Consider the following 8,182-nt stretch of genomic DNA (forward strand, 5'->3'; position numbering starts at 1 on the left):
CAACACAGAGAGTGTGTCAAAAGTTGTCAGTAAACGAATGTGCGAATATAAAACCTCAAAGTGATGTTTTTATTTGCATATTTACATATTTATAACCTATTAATTTGCATAATGTGTTTATTTAAAAGTAATTAACTAATTAATCTATTTTAAACTAATATAACTAAATAATAATTGTAACACAAGTACATTTTTTATTTTTTTTTTATTGTGTTTTTGTTTTATTTTATCAGCATATTTATTTTAATAGATCATTATTTGCTCTATACACATACGAATGTTTGTTTATTTATCATAATAAAATAAATTAATAAAATAAACAAATAAATAATCAAATTATATATTAATAATTATTATTATTAAGCTTTTTCTCAAAACATTTCCAAGGAGCCCTTCACCCTCCGTTGAAAAACCTCTGACTTACAACACAAGTTCTATTATGTAACACGGCCAGAGAATGAAACTGTCATCAATTTCTAAAAGTGCACAAGGAAACTAACCATTAAACTTTATGATCCAAACATAAACATGACTAAAAACACCACAAAACAAGATTTTCTACAATAAAATAGCACCTTGCCTGTTATGTATAACTGACTCCTAAATAAACGCCATTTAGCAGACAGCGTTCAACAGAAACGACAGCTGATATGTTAAATAAATCGACTTTATAAGTATAAATCGCAGAAATCGCCAAATAATTGATGATGAGAGTTGGTGGGTAAAGCACAGTGTGTTCGGCTAGCTACCTATAACTGGATAATAGCATTTAATACATTCACGCCAATCGGGCAACTTTCATTCCGACAGAGCCATCGTGCAATTCAACATTATTAGACACGAAACATTTGCTCAGCGCTGTTTCGCGAGGCTTTTCTTGTTGATGTGAGTGCGGCTGAATTCGTGCACATGCTAAAAACGCCTGTAACCAAGTCAAGTTACTGAAACGTCATAGCTTAAGCAATAGAGCCAGGCACTCATACGAGCGAGCACAAGTCACCTTTTTTTGGAGACGGGAAAAAAGATGCAGGCAGCACGAAATCGCTCGTTAACGCCAAGGTCGATTAGGGCAAAGGGTAAAATACGTAAATATTTGGGAATGGGATTCGTTTCTTACCAGTGAGGAGTTTTTCAAGTCGGTTTTAGATGCCGTGTCTTTTTCCGCCTAGTCGTTCACGACCTCATTCCAATATGGCACAAAGTGTGAGTGCGCATGCGCCGCCTCTCGCGCGAGCCTCTCATCCACGAGCCCGGGGATTGATATTTGTTGGCTTTCAGCGATTAAAAACGGCCAACTTGCCACATATTTCAACACGATGTTTACAATGTCTCGACGAAACAGCAGCGAAATAATGTTAAAATAGCACTTTTGCTGATTATTAGAGCTTTTGTTTGAAATGTGCCTTGACTGAACAATAAAAACGGTGGGACGCAATATTAAACGGTTGCCTACAACTGTCATAACCTGTTCATGTCTTCACTGCGCCGAGGTTAACGATTACTCTGCGTTAAGTTAAAGGGAAGAAACTCGATTTATAGTGTGATCCAGAAGATTTGCCGTGCAGCCTTTTTGTTCAGTACAGAAAGTGCTTGTCCTATTGGCTAGAATGTACCATTAAACAGAGCTTAATCTATCGCACAACTGCGCCACGCCGAGCTGACACTTCTTCTGTCATTAATATTTCTGGATCATTCCATCCACAGACTGTGATTTGACATTGTATATGATTAATTCTTATATAGCACGCTGAAGAAAACAAAAGCCTGCTTAAATCCAAAACTTTTGACAAAATCTGCCCTTTACTTTCTGTGTTTTTTTAAGAGAAGGAAAAAATGAAAATAATAATTTGACTTGTCTTCTGCTACTTTAACCATCTGATAAAATTGGTTTACATGCTTAAATTGGTGTATATTCTTTTGACATGTTATACTTATATCTGTTTCATATTTGATCACATTTTTTTACCAGTTTAGAAAAAAAAACATGGATTTTGTTATCTAGAATAGCCCAATGCCAACTATGCAATTCAAAACAACAATGAAAATGTTAAAACTGAAAGTTGTTTTGTTCACAATTATACCTATATGGAGTTCAAAATCTTTTATAATTCTTATAGAGTGCTGCTCAATATTTTTGTGGAAACGATTATTATCAGAGTTTTTTTATTCACATAATAATGCATTTATATTAGTGCTGGGCAAAGATTAATTGGGATTAATCACATTTAAATAAAAGTTAAATAATATATGTGTGTGTTTCATTTATTATGTATATTTGATTACTTGATTATTTGTAGCATTCATTCATTCATTTTCTTTTCAGCTTAGTCCCTTTAATAATCCACAGCGGAATAAACTTGTTTTACGCAGCTGATGCCCTTCCAGCTGCAACCCATCACTGGGAAAAACCCATACACACTTATACACTATGAACGATTTAGCTTACCCAGTTCATCTGTACCATATGTTTTTGGACTTGTGGAGGAAACAGGAGCACCCAGAGAAAACCCACACGAACACAGGGAGAAAATGCAACACCACCATGTTGCCCCTAATTTGTGTCATATACATGTATATTTTAAATAAATATAAATAAATATTTTCTCAAATATATGCATCCATGCATGTTTTTATATACATAATAAATAAAGACAAATATACACACATAAAAAGAATTTACAAACGCACCGGATGTCCTTCCAGCTGCAACCCATCACTGGGAAACATCCATACACATTTAATAACACACATACACTATGGACAATTTAGCTTACCCAATTCACCTACAGCATTTCTTTGGACGTGTATGGGAAACAGAAGCACCCGGAGGAAACCCATGGCAACACAGGGAGAACATGCACTTCACACAGAAATGCCAACTGACCCAACCGATGCTCAAACCAGTGTCCTTCTGGGTGACCCACTGCGCCACCGCATCGCTGGCATTGAATATATTTACTTCAAAATACAAATTTTATTGAGTCCAAACTTTTTTTGACAGACTTAGGCTACAAAGGAATTATTTATTTATTTAGTTAGTTAGTTAGTTAGTTAGTTAGTTAGTTAGTTAGTTAGTTAGTTAGTTAGTTAGTTAGTTAGTTAGTTAGTTAGTTAGTTTATACAGGGACAATGTACAACATGACATGTTGTACCAGAGTTAGTTATAAAGCTAATTTGCATCTGTAATCCCTGGGCAGGAAGTTGTAACAAGTTTAACAGTATAAATTTTTATTTTTTTTAATTGTCCAATATACTATTACAGTGCAATACACACCATATATCATAGTCAGTAAACTGAAATCAAATTAGTAAAATCAAGTTATAATAAAATTGTAACTCTACCAAAAGATACAAGGGTTATTCCATTTCTCTATATATTACTTTTTTTTAGGCCAGTTACATCGTAGTTTATTAATATTAATCTGATAGAATAGTAGGCAAAAATAATAGGCTACCATGACAGGGCAGGCAAAGCCTCTGAATGTCAGATGTGTAACCTATTGTAAATGTGATAGTCCATGTCATAAAGGAAGTAGTTAAACTCGAGAATCAACTTTAATCACTGATTTCAAGTTAGCATAAACATATTGAATGACACCTAGCCAAAATTAAAAAATGTAGCAAGATTATTCTCAATCACTGATTATTCTGAAAATTGGTGGAAAAAGGAAAAGGATATCCAAATGTATATTTGTTAAATATATCAGTGTTCAAAATGGTTTACTTCTGTTCAAACGTGACCACTGACATGTTTACACGCACTGAACACGACTATACAAAAGAAAATTTAAACATTAGTAATAGACATTTTAAACAATATCTGCACTAAATACGACTGTTACGCATTTAAACCGACGTGTTTTACGTGACGCACACATCTTTCACATGGACAAACTGAAATTTCCCAGCTCTGGTCATGTGACTGTTTACACCCGCCATGTAAAACTGTTCGCATCAAATCAACGCAGTTTACACTCTCCTTTACAGCTGGCGCTTTAATATAAAATACACGAACAACTTATTTATTCCCTAATTTCACCCTTAAACAACAACGCAAGTGAGTTATAGTTACGTATATTTCCGGTGAACTTGAATTGGTTGAAATGCTCCGGGATCTTTAGGTCAAGAGAGGCTTAACGTGCAGTGTAAACTCATATCCGCTAGATGGCAGTGGTGTTCAATCTTTTTGAATTAGTTTAAGCGGCTGTGATGGACTGGAATGACAACAGCTCAGCAGTAATACAGATACACTCAGCAAACGCCTCAGAGATGTAACGTCATTTTATGCGCCTAAATTAATATAGGATCTATTTTGACTGACAGAAGCGGGTTTACCATTTTTATTGTGGCATTTCCTACACAGAAATAAAAGAGCTGTTTATATTTTCTTTGCTTCAGATATATGTAGGCCTATTTAGACGTGTGTATGTGTATATATTTATGGGCCATTCTTCAACTACGGGCATTTTTAGCCTTGTGAAGGTGAGTAAAAAAACTTGTTCAAAATTAACGTAACGTAGCCTCATTAGTTTAAACAATTTGTCTAGTTTTAAGATCTGTAACAAACTAAGATAAGAAGAGAAACATTTTTTTTCCATCATGAACTGAACAAATGTCAATTCCACCACATCTCAATATATACTTGTATTTCAAAATGAAATTTTAACAGTCAAACATTGTCTAAGATCATTTTTGTATCTAGTTTAACCAATCTTTCCACAATACATATAATAATTATACATCATTATACAACATGTCAATTAAATAAATTAGTTGTTTGCTGAATTGTACACCTGTCACAATAACATTTAATAATAATTTGGTAAAGAGCTTATTAGAAAATAAATAAACTCAATTTGTATATTAAATAGAGCATGAACTATATAAATTGTGAATACACTTTTAATGTATGATGAGAACTTTTTAAATTTTTGTAATAGCGTGTGTGGTGATGGAAATGACTGTGGTGGAAATGACATTTGAACAGTTTATTGTGAAAAAATGAAAAATAGCTTCACCAACTAGCTTTACTAGCCTTTCATGTAAACGAAACACTCTTATTTACCTTCATTTTGTTTGGTTTTTAAAAACATCTTTGAAGGTAGAGCATGTTTGGAAATGACGTAGAATACATGTATTTAAGCAACATTTCTCTTGATTTTTCTTCAAGTGTTGTTGATAAAAAAAATTTATCAAACTTTTTAAAGCAACATTACAGTGTTGTGGTGGAAATGACTCTGATACTGTGCAACAGCTATATTTCGGATAAAACATAATATTGATAATAGTCTCACATTAATAACTAAAAAATATTGAAATTATTTCACTAGTGCTTCATTCAGATACATTAATATACCAGATAAATAATCTTTTAAAATGTTATTTTCATTGTTAAAGTTTAAAACTTTGGGTGTGCGACAAGAAGAAAACGTTGATTAATATGAAAAAAATATAATAGAAATCTAGTAAAAAAAATAATAAGTAGGTTTTATTGTTAGTTTGACAAAGGAAGAGGAATTTTAACAAAATTATATACTTTTATGGATATGATCAAAGGACATAAAAGTGCCTGTAGTTGAAGAATTAACCTTATATGTAAATATTTATGTGTGTGTGTGTGTGTGTGTGTGTGTGTGTGTGTGTGTGTGTGTGTGTGTGTGTGTGTGTGTGTGTGTGTGTGTGTGTGTGTGTGTGTGTGTGTGTGTGTGTGTGTGTGTGTTTATATATTTTAACCTTCATATGTGTTTTAACCATACAACCAAATGTGGATGGGATGGACATCCAAAGTAAATAATATTCATTCATTCATTCATTCATTCATTCATTCATTCATTCATTCATTCATTCATTCATTCATTCATTCATTCATTCATTCATTCATTCATTCATTCATTTTGAAACACTGCTCAATATATCTTATGTCAATCTGTACAAGTTGTCAGCTACAACTACAAAATAGAGCTGTCATTTTTGGATGATAGCTGCAGCTGGCAGACAAGAGGTTCCCGGCATGTCCTTATGAGCTTTTGTATGTTCATCGTTTAGCTTTTCTTCCAAATGTAAAAATACACAACAAAAGAAACAACAAAATGGCCAAAAATTTATTATAGAAAAAAGTGTGTTTTGAAGTGTATTTTAAAAATGTTGGTTATATAACCAATATCACACGAGTACTAGTGCAATATGGCTGTATTTTGGCACTGGTGGGAGGCATGCATTGGCTTAAGGCAGTAGGCCGAGTGCCTTAGTGTCCCACAGTGACAATATACAGCATATTGCACTGCTACTCTTGTGACATTGTGTTTATACAATAGTTCGATGGCATAATTGTGTGTATAAAACAGAAAGTCAAACATGGAAATTCCCAAACCCCTTTTGTACGAGAAACTACTTTCTTCCGCCATTAATTCACATTGCAGTGGCACAGTAGGTAGCGCTGTCGCCTCACAGCAAGAAGGTCGCTGGTTCGAACCTCGGCTCAGTTGGTGTTTCTGTGTGGAGTTTGCATGTTCTCCCTGCTTTTGCATGGGTTTCCTCCGGGTGCTCAGGTTTCCCCCACAGTCCAAAGACATGTGGTACAGGTGAATTGGGTAGGCTAAATTGTTTGTAGTGTATGAGTGCGTGTGTGAATGTGTGTGTGAATGTTTCCCAGAGATGGGTTGCGGCTGGAAGGGCATCCGCAGCGTAAAAACTGGCCGGATAAGTTGGCGGTTCATTCCGCTGTGGCGACCCCGAATTAATAAAGGGACTAAGCCGACAAGAAAATGAATGAATAATTCACATCTGCAGCTGACATCAGAACAGCTGACATCAGCAGAAACCATCACTACTTCTCAAACGTCACTTATAAGCTAGTGTTTGAATGATTCTCGAGCATAATGTCTAAAGTGATGAAAAAACTGGTGATTTTGCTCACATTTTAAGATTATAAGGCTGAACGGCGTGAAATGCCATCAATTTCCCAGTATTTCTCTATTGCAATTGGTATTTCACAGTAACTAACCGCAAAAAAGCAAACAAAGCAAACACTAATAGTTTGTGTGGTATAAATACAGCAATACAACATAAAAAAGAGAGAAATAGACTTAGAATGTCACTTACCTGATGTATAATAATTTGCTCAGCTGTAGTTTGAAACTTACATTGAGAAAATGCTGAGTTTTTCTCCCTCTACGGACTTATTATGCGATCTCTGTTGCCATCTTGTGGCGGAATGTCAACCGTCACTTTCTTTGGTCTGCTCAGACAGGCTGATGGTGACCAGTGCACTGCACTCTGAAATTATGAATATTTTAAAAAATGGGCTCTATCCTTACAAATAAACAGCATAGTTGCAATCTAAACAACTAGACTCTCGACTAAAAGCCTCAAAAGTACATTGTTGTCCAACAGCATAAATATTTGTCAAACTGTAGAGTGTCCTTTGCTTGTCGCTATATGTGGGCGGAGTAATACACAAGGGTGAAGAGGTTGTACAAGTTCTGTTATTTGCAGAATATTGCACAGCTATCTGTCAATCAGATTCAAGAACCAGACAGAACATTTTAGCAGAAGCTATAATGGGCTCTATGCACAGCTAGAGTTTTAAAGCCAATGATAAACTTCCGGTGAAAGCTTAATGTGATTTTCAATTTGACAAGGTTGTTTTAACAGCATCGATGTTGTAATGTAATTGCAATACATTCAGCTCAATAGACTTAAGCATTCATTAAGTAGTTCAAGTGAAAAACGGGATGAAAACTTGTTGTAACCACTAGCACCCTCAGTTGCGAAGAAATGAAATCTTAAATGTGACAATTTTGTAATGGCTAGACTCTCTGGGCTGCCTAACAGAAAATTAAAAGTCAGTGTGCATACAGTGCATCCGGAAAGTATTCAAAGCACTGCACTTTTTCCACATTTTTTGTTACAGCCTCATTCCAAAATGGATAAAAATTCTACACACAAAACCCCATAATGACAATGTGAAAAAAAGATTTTTAAAACTGTTGCAAATTTATTACAAATAAAAACCTGAAAAAAAATCACATGTACAGAAGTATTCACAGCCTTTGGCATGAAGCTCTAAATTAAGCTCAGGTACATTCTGTTTCCACTGAACATTCTTGAAATGTTTCAGCAGCTTAATTGGAGTTCACCTGTGGTAAATTCAATTGATTGGACATGATTTGAAAAGGCATAC

General features: G+C 34.6%; 1 protein-coding gene across 7 annotated transcripts in view; it reads right to left on the bottom strand.

Annotated features, from left to right (window-relative positions):
- The window catches only part of sfmbt1 (Scm like with four mbt domains 1), a 47,238-nt gene extending 42,965 nt beyond the window's left edge, over window positions 1–4,273 (bottom strand). For 5 of the 7 annotated variants that reach the window (XM_087273578.1, XM_087273575.1, XM_087273577.1 and 2 more), the window contains exon 1: window positions 1,118–1,193. The gene's annotated coding sequence lies outside the window, so the exon portion shown is untranslated. Of the gene's footprint in view, window positions 1–1,117; window positions 1,194–4,072 lie in introns of those variants that run through there. The other 2 variants (XM_087273579.1, XM_087273576.1) reach the window with 2 other exon arrangements.
- Window positions 4,274–8,182: the final 3,909 nt, after the last annotated feature.

The sequence above is a fragment of the Danio rerio genome, chromosome 11 (assembly GCF_052040795.2).
Source record: "Danio rerio strain M-AB ecotype USA chromosome 11, GRCz13ab, whole genome shotgun sequence".
NCBI lineage: Eukaryota > Metazoa > Chordata > Actinopteri > Cypriniformes > Danionidae > Danio > Danio rerio.